General features: G+C 39.8%; 1 long non-coding RNA gene across 1 annotated transcript; it reads left to right on the plus strand.

Moving 5' to 3' along the window:
• Nucleotides 1–4,068: 4,068 nt before the first annotated feature.
• On the plus strand, nucleotides 4,069–10,073 carry LOC138916189 (uncharacterized). Its single transcript, XR_011423087.1, has 2 exons — nucleotides 4,069–6,968; nucleotides 9,731–10,073. It is a non-coding gene; the product is annotated as an uncharacterized lncRNA (long non-coding RNA).
• The last annotated feature ends 4,137 nt before the right edge of the window (nucleotides 10,074–14,210 follow it).

Below are 14,210 nucleotides of genomic sequence, written 5' to 3' on the forward strand. Positions count from 1 at the left end.
AGAAACAAGGGAGAAAAGAGATTGAAAAAGTGGACGGTGCTTCAGTGTGTCCAGTGCTTCCAAGAAGTAAAAAGAGTGACAGAGAAATCCTGGGGCAGGAGCCAGATTACAGGGGGTTCGGCAGTGGGTGGTCGATGAGAATGTAGAGACAGACTGTGGAAAATTCTTATGAGTAGTTTGCCAGTAAAGAAAAAACAAAGATATGTAGGTAGTTTGTGGGGGAAACAAGGCCTGCAAGGAATGATTATAGGTAGAGAGGAAGAAATTGGTTGTGATGAAAGCCAGGGTTTTCAGATGGCTGGAACCCTGGATGAGGGTGAGTGCTCAGCTTTTAAATGTGTTCTTTTTTTATCCGTGATATTGGCATGGCAAGCATTTCCTAAAATTTAAAAATCCGAAGGTGCTATTTCATTTTCTTATGTTACCACTAACAACACTGGACTTAGAAATCTGGACCCGATCTGACCATTATGGTGCTGAGAGTTGCCCCAAGGTACTCACCCGTCATCTGGGGTCCCCAAGGTTCCGCCTCACGATGGCAGGCATTCACAAGGATCTGCAAAATACAGTGAATAGCCATTTAGATTATCCCAACTCTGCAGATCAGATCAAAGGGGATTAAACTGACGTGTTGCCCCCTTTACTTAAGCATTTGGCAAATGTCTCATTCTTTTAGAGATGATTTTGAGTTCTGTAGAATTAAGACTTCTTTCTTCCCCCAAGCATATTTCTCTCAGTTTTCAAAAGGTCGGGTACTTGTGGGAAATTTAATCCACATGTTTATGATTCATTTCGACTCCACTCCTTTCAGATTTATCTTTGGAGCAGGAGTTGGTACTTGAGAAGCCTTTTAAAGTTCAGGACTTTTAGAACCAGATAGTTATTTTGCTAGCTGTGTCTTGAAAAAACACATATCAAAAATTTTCATAAGATCAAAACACAGAGTTTGGAGGGTCGTCTGAATGTAGCAACCTCCCACCTCTCGGCAGTGTGTTTTCAACAACAAATCCGCAGGCAAAGGCCAGTGAAAGCACACAGGGAGCAGCTTCACGGAGTGGTAAAGAAGGGGTATCTGTGTTTATAGGAGTGTCATCCGGGTTGCTTCAAATACTCCTAGAGACAGCAGGCCTGGGAAGCGTCATGGCATCTGTATCCTCCCTGGTAGGCCCTGCTTCTTTTTATAGCTTCTTATGCATAGATCCTTAAGCTGTTGGAACATTCCGGATCACCTTGTGACTAGTTCAGCCCCTTCATTTTATAGATGAAATGGAAGCTCAAAAAAAAGGTTAACTGTCTTCCTCAAGATCTCACACACTTCTGAGCCTCTTCAAGCTCTCGATACATCCATGTCGTGCCAAAGGGAAGAATATTTGATGGGAGTGAAGGTCACACCGTGGGGACTTGGGTTGGGTCTGGGCAGGGGGTGGTGGAGTTTGGGGAGAGTGGAGAAAGAGATTGAACCCTTACTCTCACACGGAGTGCCCTCTGAGTTTCTCTCTCTTTTAGATCATCTGTGTGTTTTGGGTTGCTTCTCCTCTTCGGAAGAGGGGGCTGAAATGGAACTCTGAAGGAATGATCTTTTAAAGCCTGACACCGGAAGGGTGTTACACGGGAAGGGTGAAATCCTCTGATGTGAAGCCCTATTTCTACAACCTTATTTAACAAAGATTTTAGAGCAAACTGATTACTCTGTAAACAGATGCCTTCAATGCTCAAATGGATACATATTTCCTGTTCCAGAACACTAATGCTTATTAGATGAGTCAATGGGTGACCATTCTAAGTATGTTGGATCCACTCAGTCACTGCAGGGGAAATCTATTAACCTTTGATACAAACTTTGGCCCAGAACAACTACACTTGGTTATTTAGTTTAGTTGTAAAAAATGTGGGAAATAGATGCATATCAGCAAAGGTCTTGGTTGTAGTTCAGCAAGGAAACTAGTGGTGAAATTTATGAAGGTTTTTATCAGAGTGAGGTCAATAGAACATATTCACACACATGCCATTTAAAATAGCATTTATTTGTTTTATAAATGATTATAAAAGTACTATATGCTCATGGTGGAAAACTTGAAAAATGCCAAAAGCATAAAGAAGAAAAAATAAATCACTTATAATTCCACTACTTAGAGATAACCAGTGGTAACACTAACATTTGAGAGTTTCCTGTGTTTTTAGTGGGTTTATAGATTCTTTTATTTTTTGTACAAAACAAATTTTGTACAGAAGTGTGTGAGATCTTGAGGCTCAGAAGTGTGTGAGATCTTGAGGAAGACAGTTAACCTTTTTTTTGAGCTTCCATTTCATCTATAAAATGAGGGGGCTATTTTTATATGTTGTAAACTGTTTTGTTTTCTAATTGTAGAGGTCGAAAGGAGAAAAAGATGTTTCATAAGCATCTAAGACCAACAGCCGTGGTTTTGTTGGGTCTCAGGACTGGTACGAGATCTAAAGCATTTGCAGGATCCGAAGCAGCTGAAGGTCACAGACCTTTATTCTCCATGTGTTGTTTTCCTTTCTATTTGTCTGCTTTTCTTCCCAAACTAATTACCAACCTCAATTTTTCTCTACCTGCTAGTTCCTTCTCACACGTAGTTTCTCGTTTCTTATGTTTTTGCCTGCTGTGACTCACACACAGCCCTGTGCTACCTCATGGCCTCTTGTTCCACATACCATTTGTGTGACATTTTCCAGTTCAAACTATTCAGGGAGAGAATCTGATTTATTCAGCTAATAACTCTTATCTCTATTGGAGCATGGCTTTGCACACAGGCTCTACCATAAATTGCTGGCCAGTTGGGTTAGTTACTTCTCTAATCTATTCAGGTATGGGCAGATGATGAGGAAATTTAGGTGAAATTTAGAAAATAATATTGAAGACAGCAAAAATCACCCCAAATCCTGTTCCTCCGTAATAAATACTGTTAATGTTTTCATGACTTTTTTCAGTCATTTTTAAGTGAAGCTCTGTATGTGCGTATACACTGTGGGTGCATGCATGCATGAGTATATATTTTAAAAATTTACAACTCAACAACAAAAAAATGAACAACTCGATCAAAACATGGGCAGATGATATGAGCAGACATTTTTCCAAAGAAGATATACAGGTGGCCAACAGGCACATGAAAAGATGTTCAATATCACTAATTATTAGGGAAACACATATCAAAACTACAGTGAGATATCACCTCACGCCCATCAGAATGGCTATAATTCACAGGACAAGAAATAATAGGTGTTGGAGAGGATGTGGAGAAAAGAGAACCCTCACATCCTGCCCGTGGGAATGCAAACTGGTGCAGCTACTGTGGAAAACAGTACGGAGATTTCTCAAAAAATTAAAAATAGAAATACTATATGATCCAGTTATTCCACTACCTGGTATTTATCCAAAGAACATGAAATCAACAATTCAAAAAGATACATGCACCCCTGTGTTCATCGCAGCTTTATTCACAATAACCAAGACATAGAAGCAACCTAAATGTCTATCAGTGGATGAATGAATAAAGAAAATGTAGTATATATATATACAATGAATACTAATCAGCCATTAAAAAAAGACAAAATTGTGCCATTTGCAACAACATGGATGGACTTTGAGGGTATTATGCTAAGTGAAATAAGTCAGACAGAGAAAGAGAAATACTGTAAGAGTTCACTCATATGTGGAAAATAAACAACACATAGATAAGGAAAACAGATGAGTGGTTACCAGAGGAGAAGGGGGTAGGGGTAGGGCGAAAGGGATAAAGGGGCACATGTGTATGGCGACAGATGGAAATTGGTCTGTTGGTGGTGAACACAATGCAGTACATATAGAAACAAAGTTTACACAATGTTGTAAGCCAACATGACTTCAGTAAAATAATTTTAAAAGTTTAAAAATTTTATTGATTACATCCCATTTCTTAGCCAAACTTTATATTTTCAACATTTTCTCACACATTTAGCTATTTTTCCAAAACTTGATTTGTAGTGGTGTAACATAGTCCATTTTACAGACTTACTAATACTTTATTTCAGAATATCAGTATTATTAGGCCCTTTTTGGTGTGATCTATGTGGTCTTCAAAATGAGCTTCTTCCCCCCAAGTCCCTTTATATTCTTTAAAGAATTGTATTAAGTTTGCAGTTAAAATTGCAATAAATTTGAAAGAATTTACAAGTTTATAATATCAAATACTTTGATAATTTGATTTTTGATATTACTTATTATTCATTCTAATAGATATTCAGCTGGTTCTGGTTTCAGCTGGTTTTAGTTTTCTATATAGGCACTAATTTGGTACTGAATATACTATTACTGCTGTGTCTGACTTTAATGAAAATGCTTTCGGTGTTTCATCATTTCATATGATGTTGTCTATTGGTCTGAGGCAGGTTATTATTATTTTAAGGAAATATACTAGGATTTTCCCAAGTTTAATTCGGGATTAAATGTGGAAAAATTGTTTAATACTCATTTGCATCTATCAAGAACATACTATGCTTTTCTCTCTTTTTAACTTGATAAATAGATTTGAAGCATTTAGTTGAACTTTAATTTCTGTACCAACTCTACGTTGCTTTGTGTATTAAATTTGGCAAAGTTTAACATTCTGCGTCTATATTCAGAGAGAGATTTAGCCGATAGTTTTCTCATTTTTCCATTTCTCTTTTCTTTTTGTTTTTTCTTTGAGATAATCTCTGGTGTAGAGGGTGCAGTTATTCAGACTCCCTAGCTTATGGCACGTTTTTGTCACTGGTCTGTGCCAGACAACACTGTGTATTTATTTATTTATATGTTTGTTTCTTCATTATTCATTCCCATTTGTCCCCTACACTCAATTCTCATTCCCTTCTCTCTCCCACCCACGTAAACAACTATTGTAACATTTTAAATGTGCATTTGCTTATTTGACTGGGTTCTTTGAAAATGTGTATTATTGTCATGTGGTATGTATTATTAATTTATTACGTTGTAGATCTCATTCTGCTTTTCCTTTTTAAACTAAGCCAGAGGTGTTAGGACCGTCCATTCCGCCGTGTTTCTGGCCGCTGCACGGCACTCCGTGGGTGTTCACACATTTAGCTTCTTTAACTCTTCAGATTTTGCATCACGGTGATGCCAGCTCTATTAAAGAAATTTTGAGGTGTTCCGTGTTTTGTTTTTTAACATTTTGGCAAAGTTTAACTGTATAGAATATTTGTCCCTTGAAAGTTTGAAAAACTTCAGCCATAAAAACTATTTGTACCTGGTGTCACTTGGAGAATAGTTCTTAAACACACACACACACACACGTTCGTGCGTATGCACACACACACCTCTCTTCCACCGTTATTGGTCTAAGTTTTTGGCCTCTTATTGCGAAATTTTTAATAATGAAATTTTTTTGAGGAAATCATTACTTTTCAAATCTAAGTGGTACATAGTATTAATAATCTTTCTTACAAATTCTAAATAATCTTTTTCATAATTGTGGTTACATTGATTTTTGGATTCCAAATGTTTCCTATTTGTGTTTTTGCTCTTGCTTTTTTAAAAGTTAAACTTCTAACCTTATTTCTGATATAGAAGTAATGTCTGTCTATTTAATAAAGGGGGTTTAATGATTTTCTTTTTGTGCAATTAGCCTTGCCCAGAATTTGTTCTATTCTATTATTTTTTTAAAAAAGAAATAAGGTTCTTTGTTTATCAATTTAAATGCTCTTTAGTTTTCTAAATTAATTTTTTAAAATAATTGTATATTAATCTGTTTCTTCTGAACTGTTTAGATTTATTTTCTTGGTCTTTTTCAGCTGAACGAATTGGATACTTAGTTCACATACTTTCACTCTTTCTTGTTTAATAATAAAATCTCAATCCTATTAATTTTCCTCAGTGTATCTTTGGTCACAGCCCCTACATTTTATACATTCTGTTCTTGTTGTCATAATTTTTAAAACAGTCTATACTTGCAGTTTTGATTTCTTCTTTGTCTCAAGAGTTATTTAAGAGAGTCTAACATTTCCAGTGTTTTAAAAAAATTCTTCTGTTATGAATTTCTGGGTTTATTACATTGTGGTTAGAGAATGTGAGAATGTGGTCTGCATTGTTTCTACTTTTTGAAAACTAGCAGGATTTTCCTTGTGGTCTAATATATAATCAATTTGTACTAATGTTCCATGGCATTTGAGAGGAAAATGTATTTTCTGAATATTTCTAAAGTTCAATGTACATCTATTAAACTAAGCATATGAATGTAACATCCTTTAATCCTTTCTATTTCTACATATATCTGTATATGTTTGGTCTACTTGAACTGAGACAGCCTGAAGGCATTATATTAATGACGCCCCCTGTAACTGGTTTTATCTGTTTATCCTTGCGTTTCCAACAGTTTTTTGCTCTATTTCATCAGTGGAATCAAGGAAGTGTCTTCCAACATTTCTTTAGTTGTGTTCTCTAAGATGCTGCAAAGGACAGGTATGTTACAAAGCACAGTATGGCTTAATTTTACTTAATCTGGTTTGATTTATATTATATTAGACAGATTTAGACCATATTCTAACACTAGTTCGATCTTGGTTATCATTGTTATGTGCATTTTCACATTTTCCTGTATTTTTGCTTCTTCCTTTATTTAATCCTTCAGTATATATCCGTTGAAGACTTCTTCCACATGTCTCCATTGCACTCTGAAATACATACTCATTGGACAGCATTTTAAGTTACGTATGCCCCTCCCCGGGACAGGATTATTCTCTCCCACCTCAAAGAAGTCAGGTTCTGCCATGTGTCTTGCTTCGGCTAATGGGATGTGATCAGAATTGACATATGCCGTATCCAAGCACCACATTGTAAGGGTCATTGCTTAATCTACCATTGTTCTTTCCTCTGTTGTAAGAAAAACATGTCCAGACGGGGCCACTCCTTTTTCCCAAGTCACTGAATGGAGCCAACGTGGAGCACCATAGCCAAACTGTCAGGACTTTGTCATGTGAGTGGGAAATAAGCCTTTGTTGTTGTAGCCACTGGGCCTTGGCATTCTTTGTCAATGCAGCGTAACTTATTGATAGCTGATGAATATGTACATGCACTGTGTATCAGGCCCTGTTTTATCCATTGAGGGTCTGATTAAGATCTAAAACTGATGTGGCCCCTTCACTTGTGACACTTATGGGAAATTGAGAATGTCTAGGAAGTGCTGCTGGCCACTATTTATATAGGTCTCAGTAGTATTTGATAGTTTTCTTTGTATAGAATCTGTATATTTCATGCTAGGATTTTCCAAAATATTTTTCATTTTTTGCTATCATGAGCATAATTGTTTTTACTATGTTGTGTAAGCACTCATGGCTGGTATATGGGGGATCTACATCCATTTTGTATCCATTTTTGTATCCATCTGGGCACTTGATTAAGTGTCACATTCAAGTATTTATATAGTTATTCACTGGATTTTCTAGGTATATGATCACATTTCTAATAATAATTTTGCCTTTTTGTAATGATTATAGCTAACTGCCACTTTGTATCTCATTTAATTGGCCAGATTTCCACAAAAACTTAAGTAATAACGGTGATAGCAAACATTTTTGCTTTTTTTCTGATTCTAACAGGAAAGTGTCCAGCGTTTGACTCTTAAGATATGACTTGTTTGTTTAAAACAAAAAAATCTTTGCCACATTGAGAAGATCATTTTCTGTTTCTACCTTTCTTCGAGTTTTTATTCTGAATATGTGTTGCCTTTTAATAAGGGCGCTTTTAGTGTCTACTGAGTTATTGTGTGTCTATTTATAAGACTCCTTGTTAATTGGTTTCCTAATATTAAAATACTTCAGCGTTCCATGGTAACGCTAGTGGAGTATGATGGATAATCTTTGAATACACGATTTCCTTCAATTGGCTGATATTTTATTGAGCATTTTGGAATTTGTGTTCGTAATTGGTTTGGTTTATAGTCCTTTTTCGTGTGGGCTATCTTTGTGAGGTTTTGGTATCAAGATAATTCTTACTTGTAGCGGACATTTAAAATTTTATTCTATTTTTTTACTATTCAGGAACAGTTTATACCGCATAGGGATTATCTGTTCCTTGAAAGTTTGAACTGACTTGATAATAAAACTGTCCGGGTGAATATCTCTTCAGGAGGTAATTCTTTAGTAACTTCCTCAGTTTCTTTGATGGGTTTCTTTTTCAGGTCAGGTTTTGTACTTCTTGAGTCAACTCTGCAGTGGCTTCTTCAGATGAGGACCTGCTTCAGATTTGAGGCTGTCCCTTGATGGAGGATTCCTTCTCCTGATTAGACTAGATCTTTAGCTGAATTCTGCCTCTCGAGTCGTAGTATTTTCCTTGAGCGCAAATTTCGTGCGAAGTACTGATGAAATGCCTAAAGGAGAGAGGAGCGGGACCTCGGTCACTTGTACACCTGCTCATTAGTGCAGATTTTCATGGGGGCTGGAATTTGATTTGAGACTTTTGCTTTCACTGTAACATACACCAGGAAATGAGGTTGGGGAGTGGGCAGAACAAAATCTCCCACAGACCTCTAATCATTGGAGCCTGCTGGTATTCCCCCAAAAGAACTTGAAGACTGTGGGCATCCAAATTGGCTTAGTTCAGTATGTTCTCAACAGTCCTCTTGCCGTATGAGAATGGAGTTGGGAAAGGAGTGCTCTGGCTGCCTCAGAAAGGTATTCCTTACACAGTAGAGAGCTCTGCCATTATTACAAGCCTTAAGTGCCGAGTAAAAGTTTCCTGGGGCTGCCATACAAAGTACCGCAGACCGGGCGGCTTGAACAACAGAAATGTATTGTCTCACAGCTCTGGAGGCTGGAAGCCTGAAATTAAGGTGTTGGCAGGGTTGGTTCCTTCTGAAGGCTGCAGGGGAGTATCTGTTCCATGCCTCTTTCCTAGCATTTGGTTGATTTGCTGGCAATCTTTGGCTTGTAGCTGTGTCACTTCATCACTTAATCTTCATATGACATTCTTTTTGTGTCTCTTCACTTCGTCTTCCTTCTGTGCATGTCCACCTCTTTGTACAAATTTCCTTTTTCTTTTTTTGTTTTTGGTGAGGAAGATTGGCCCTGAGCTAACGTCTGTGTCAATCTTCCTCTATTTTGTGTGTGGGACACTGCCACATCATGGCCTGATGAGTGGTGTGTAGGTACAGGCCCGGGATCCAAACTCGTGAACCCCGGGCCACTGAAGCGGAGTGTGTGAACTTAACCGCTATACTACTTAGCTGGCCCCATCACATTTCCCCTTTCTATAAGGACACCGGTCATACTGAATTATGGTTCATCCTGATGACCTGATTTTAATGTGATTTCTTCTATAAAGGCCTTATTTCCATGTTAGGTCACATTCTGAGGTACTGGCGCTTAGGACTTCAATAAATCATTTTGGAAGACCATAATTCAACTCACAACACTGAATAAGGCTCCCAATAGAGGGAAGGCTTCCTTACTGTCATTTGGACAGCTGGCACTCTGTGTCACGTAGCAAACATGAGTGGGTATGTCACCAACTGACATTCTTAATCTACTCCATCAGTCATCTCAGTTAGTAGATAGTGTTTTTGAAGTCTGTTGACAGACTGTTCCCATCTTCCCAATATTAAGTTTGCGGGTAATTTTGGGCCTCAGTATTTTCTTTTTTTGTCTTTACCAGTATTTTTCTGGGACGTGGAGAGGGGCTATGTCAGGCCCTGCTAGCTAAAAGCCAAAAGTTGTAAATCAAATGTCGTTCTGTCTCCAGGTTCCATTTTGCTGCCTTTTACTTCTTCGCCATCTGAAGATAAGCAGGTTGCCACCCTGGACCACACCTCTAACAGCATCTCTGCAGTGGCGTGCTGGGTGAGGCAGAGAACAACTCTAGGAGGCATTGTTGTCTGCAAAGGCAAAGACTTTTGTGGGGACCGTTTGTGGGTTCAACCTTCTCCACACGCTTGTGGTGTCATACCAATGGGCTCTGTGTAGCCTCTTCAGGGGTCCCCAGCTGTCTTTACTGCTCACAACTCTATTATCTTCTGAAGTCTTGCAGCTTATAAAATAGCTATTTTGGCCAAAGCCGTACAATAAAGAATCATATTTGACTCTCACATTTCGCCTGTGCTCTCACTAGCTAAATAATGTGACATTTCGAATTTGGAATCTTCAAGTTTAGCTTACATTTTTGGCTTTTACTAATTTTATCAAGGTCTTACTGGGATGCTTGTCAGTTTCCAAAGTGCTCTGATATGATCTCATCTTATTCTCACAATAAGTTGCTTTTCTGCTCATTTTTCATGGCGATAACTCACAGAAGTTACTGGAGGCACAGGGGCGACTTGGCCAAAGCCACACAGATAGCGGGGCAGCCAGGACACCGATTCAGGTCTGCTGACTCTCAGCCCGGCTCCTTTCCATTAGGTCATTCTGCTCCCCTGCTACCTTGCCTCCAAGCCAAGTCTCGGCTGTCGCTCAAGATCTCAAAATACCACCTCCTCCTCCCCAGAGCCTTCCCAGATTAACAAGATGAGAATAACGGACAGCTTTCCACTGTATTGCTCTGTCTGTGTAGATCAGGGGCGGCAAACGGCTGGCTCCATGGCCCGCTTTTGCTGGTCTAAGGATGGCTTTTACATTTTTAAAAGGTTGTAAAAAAAAAAAAGAAGAAGAAGATGTGACAGAGACCCATGTGTGGCCTACACAGTCTCAATCATTTACTATCTGACCATTTACAGAAAAAGTTGGCCAACTCCTGGTCTAGATAACTGTATCTCCCTTTATCCACTTTTAAAATTCACTTGCCCTCCATCTGTATGTATTTCACCAATTTTTGTCACCTATTTATTTATTTACCACGGACTTAGGATTGTTGCTTTTGATATTCAAAGCTCCTACTTGCTATTTCCTGATATTTTTCGTTCTCCTTCTATCAGGCACTGAGCAATGGGTACAATGTGGAATAAACTGTGCCTTAAATTTATTTGGAAGGAGAGGGCCTTGGGATCAAGCTTGTTAGTTCATGCTGAATTCCCATGAATACACTAAGTACTAAGGCTGTTCAAGGGAGGAGAATTCTTGAGGACTAGAGAGTAAGCCCCCTGATGACAGGGAATGTGTCTTTCTTGTTTACTGCTATCCCCAGCATTTAGCACAGGTGCCTGGAAAGTATTTTTGACTGAGAATAAGGCCTGAATTCACTGAGGAAGATTTTGGGTTGGAAATGGGACTTTTACTGACATTTGAAGACAGGGTAAGAATTGGACAAACAAATACGAGTGGAGATTATACTTGGGGCAGGTAGACTGATATAAGAAGAAAGAGCCCAGTGCATGTCTTTGTCATAGCATTCATTATCATTGAAATGAGTGAACAACTAGTATACTTAATTGTTTTTAATAGACTTTATTTTTAGAGAAGTATTACGTTCACAGCAAAACTGAGTGGAAAGTACAGCGATTTCCCACCCCATGGCCTCACATATGCACAGCCTCCCCCATGATCCACATACCCCCAGAGTGGGACACTTGGTACAAGTAATGAACCTACACTGACATGTCATCACCACCCAGAGTCCCTAGTTTACATTAGGGTTCACCCTGGCTGTTGCACATTCTCTGGGTTTGGACAAATGTATAATGACATGGATCCACCATTGTGGTACCACACAAGGTGTGTTTAATTTTTGATCCAGGGAGAAACAGTAAGCCCCTGAGTGCAGGGACTTTGGTATGGTCTCTGTACATGCCCACCGCTCAGCACAGTGCCCACAACGTGACGGGGACTTGATTCCTCTCTGTTGAAAGGAGTGGTGGTCTACGAGACTATGAAAGCAGATCAGGGCCTGAGAGTGGGGAAGTCTTCAATGCTAGCATTTATCCTGACCTCGACATTTATCCTGTCTATGGTCCAGGGGGCCCACACACTACAGCCCGCAGGCCGAATCCATGTATTGTCCATAGCTGCTTTTGCATTCCAATTACAGAGCTGAGCACCTGGGACAGAAATGGTGTGCGGTCCCTTGGCACACAAAGCCTAAAGTATTTATTATCTGCCCTCTGGGTAGGTAAAGTTTGCCAACCTGCGCTGAGAGTGGTGGCGAAGGGTTGGAGAAATCTAATGCTTTCTTGAAGCTGGTGCTGGGTTTCTAGTGGTTGCAAGGACTGGGGCTGTAAAGTACAACCCGTCTACCAATGCCACTCAGTCTGGGCACCTCCCCCATCCTGGAAACTTCCTTGGGCATTCCTGTCTCAGCTGAGAATTCTCCTGGTCACATTCAGGGAGGCATTCCATTCTTAGGAAATGCTGTGAGCTTTGCTCATGTCTAAATAGCTCCCCGTGCATTGGCTAATTTTATAATTTTTGAGAGATGCCTAGCAAATGATTTCCTCAGGGATTCCCCAGGCTTCTTTATTGCTCATAACTCTCTTATCTTCTGAAGATTAACAGTTTATAAAATGGATACTTTGGTTGAAGTTGCGTAACAAAGAATTACATTCGCCTCTCTGCTTTTCTCTCTCTTCTCTTGGCGGCTGAGGAATATGGCATTTCGAAATTTGAATCTTCATGTTTAGTGTACATTTTGGCTTTTTCCAATGTTATCAATAAATTATTACACAGGCAGATAGATTCTCAGGGAATTTTCTGGTTGTTCATCAAGGTACTCTTTACACTCTGAGAGTTTGAGGCCATGTGGTGCAGTTTAAAAGACGCTCCGGAGTAGTTTCCAGAGAAAATAGGTTCGACCCAGAGAAACTGATGTTTACAGGCCTGGTGTGTGATGTTTTGTATGACTGCCTGCTCAGCTGTGCCTGACACTCTAGAAATATTCTTTATTTACGTTTCTTTAACTTTATTTTCATTATATAATGTTCTTCTTCAGACATATTAATACATTTGGGACTCCTATATTGCCCAGGTTTAATCTCTAAGTTTTTCTGTTCCTACATAAGTTCAGGGGATTTCAGGGCCCTCGGTGAACAATAGGATAATGATATTTGGGGTAAAATGTACAAGTGTGTGAATTACTCAATAGCCTAAGTGTTTGTGCATGAAATTTCATGGAATGGTATTTACTATCTCATGAAGGTGTATAGGCTGTTGCCACATAAGAGCTATTTCTAGTGAGTAAATGTGTTTCCTGAGTTCTCTGAGCCACTCCGGCAAATTAAACGAATCCAAGGAGGGGGTTTTGGGAACCTCTGATTTAAGCCAGTCCATCTGAAGCACAGGTGACATCCTGGACTTGCGACTGGTGTCCGAAGTGTGGACAGTATTGTAGGACTGAGCCCTCAACCTGTGGGATCTGACGCTATCTCTAGATAGGTAGTGTCAGAATTGAGTTGAATTGTAGGACACCCAGCTGGTGGAGAATTGCTTGGTGTGGGGAGAGAACGCACACCTGGGAATCGGTAGTCAGAATCATAGGAAGTCACACAGAGAAGGGGCCATCCTGGAAGGATCCTATTTTATCTACATGTTATTTTTTCCATGTGGGGAAGTGACCATGTGAGGGTATGAGCAGATCGAAAATTGGTATCATTCATGGCTGAGATACTTTGGGGTGCAGATACTTCACTTTGGGAGGCCCTTGTGAATGGAAGGAAGGAGGAATTGCTGGAGATATGCTCCAAAGCCAGGAGGAGCTGGTGGCTGGCATGGGCTTTGGTCCATGGGCATACACTGCCTCGTTGTTGTCAGGGGCTCTCTGTGTATAACTGATGCTCCAGGTTATAGACGCACCAAAGAGGACTCCTGGGTTCCTGCTCCATGGTGGGCAGTCGGGGAAAGCTAGGACGGACATTCAGAATGGGGTAGGCATCCCTGAGTAGCCTTGACAGTATTTAGGGAGACGAACTCACAGCAAAGATCAAGTTTCCTGCCAGTCAGAGAGATGGGGGACTAGAGCATTGAGATTTAGGTCAGTAAATAAAATGAGACCTCAGTTCTTCTTACAAGTTGGAGAAGTCGGGGATGTTTCAGCGACATGAGGACTCTGAGTCGTTACTAAGGAAACTTCGAGACAGCAGAGACTGGGAAATAGAAAGAAAAATAGGCAGTGAAGCAAAAGGTGGAAGAGAGTAAAGGTTTCTACACTGCAGACTTAGGAAAGACTGTAGAAGGTGAGTCAAGATAAAGGTCGGGCTGCAAACTGTCCCTGGTAGGTGGGGAGGGGCTAGCAGTGTGGGAGAAGATGGGCGTGCATAAGACAGAGTCTGAGCTGGGCCAGAGGGTTCTGTTCTGATGTGCGC

The sequence above is a fragment of the Equus caballus genome, chromosome 11 (genome assembly GCF_041296265.1).
Source record: "Equus caballus isolate H_3958 breed thoroughbred chromosome 11, TB-T2T, whole genome shotgun sequence".
Taxonomy (NCBI): Eukaryota; Metazoa; Chordata; class Mammalia; order Perissodactyla; family Equidae; genus Equus; species Equus caballus.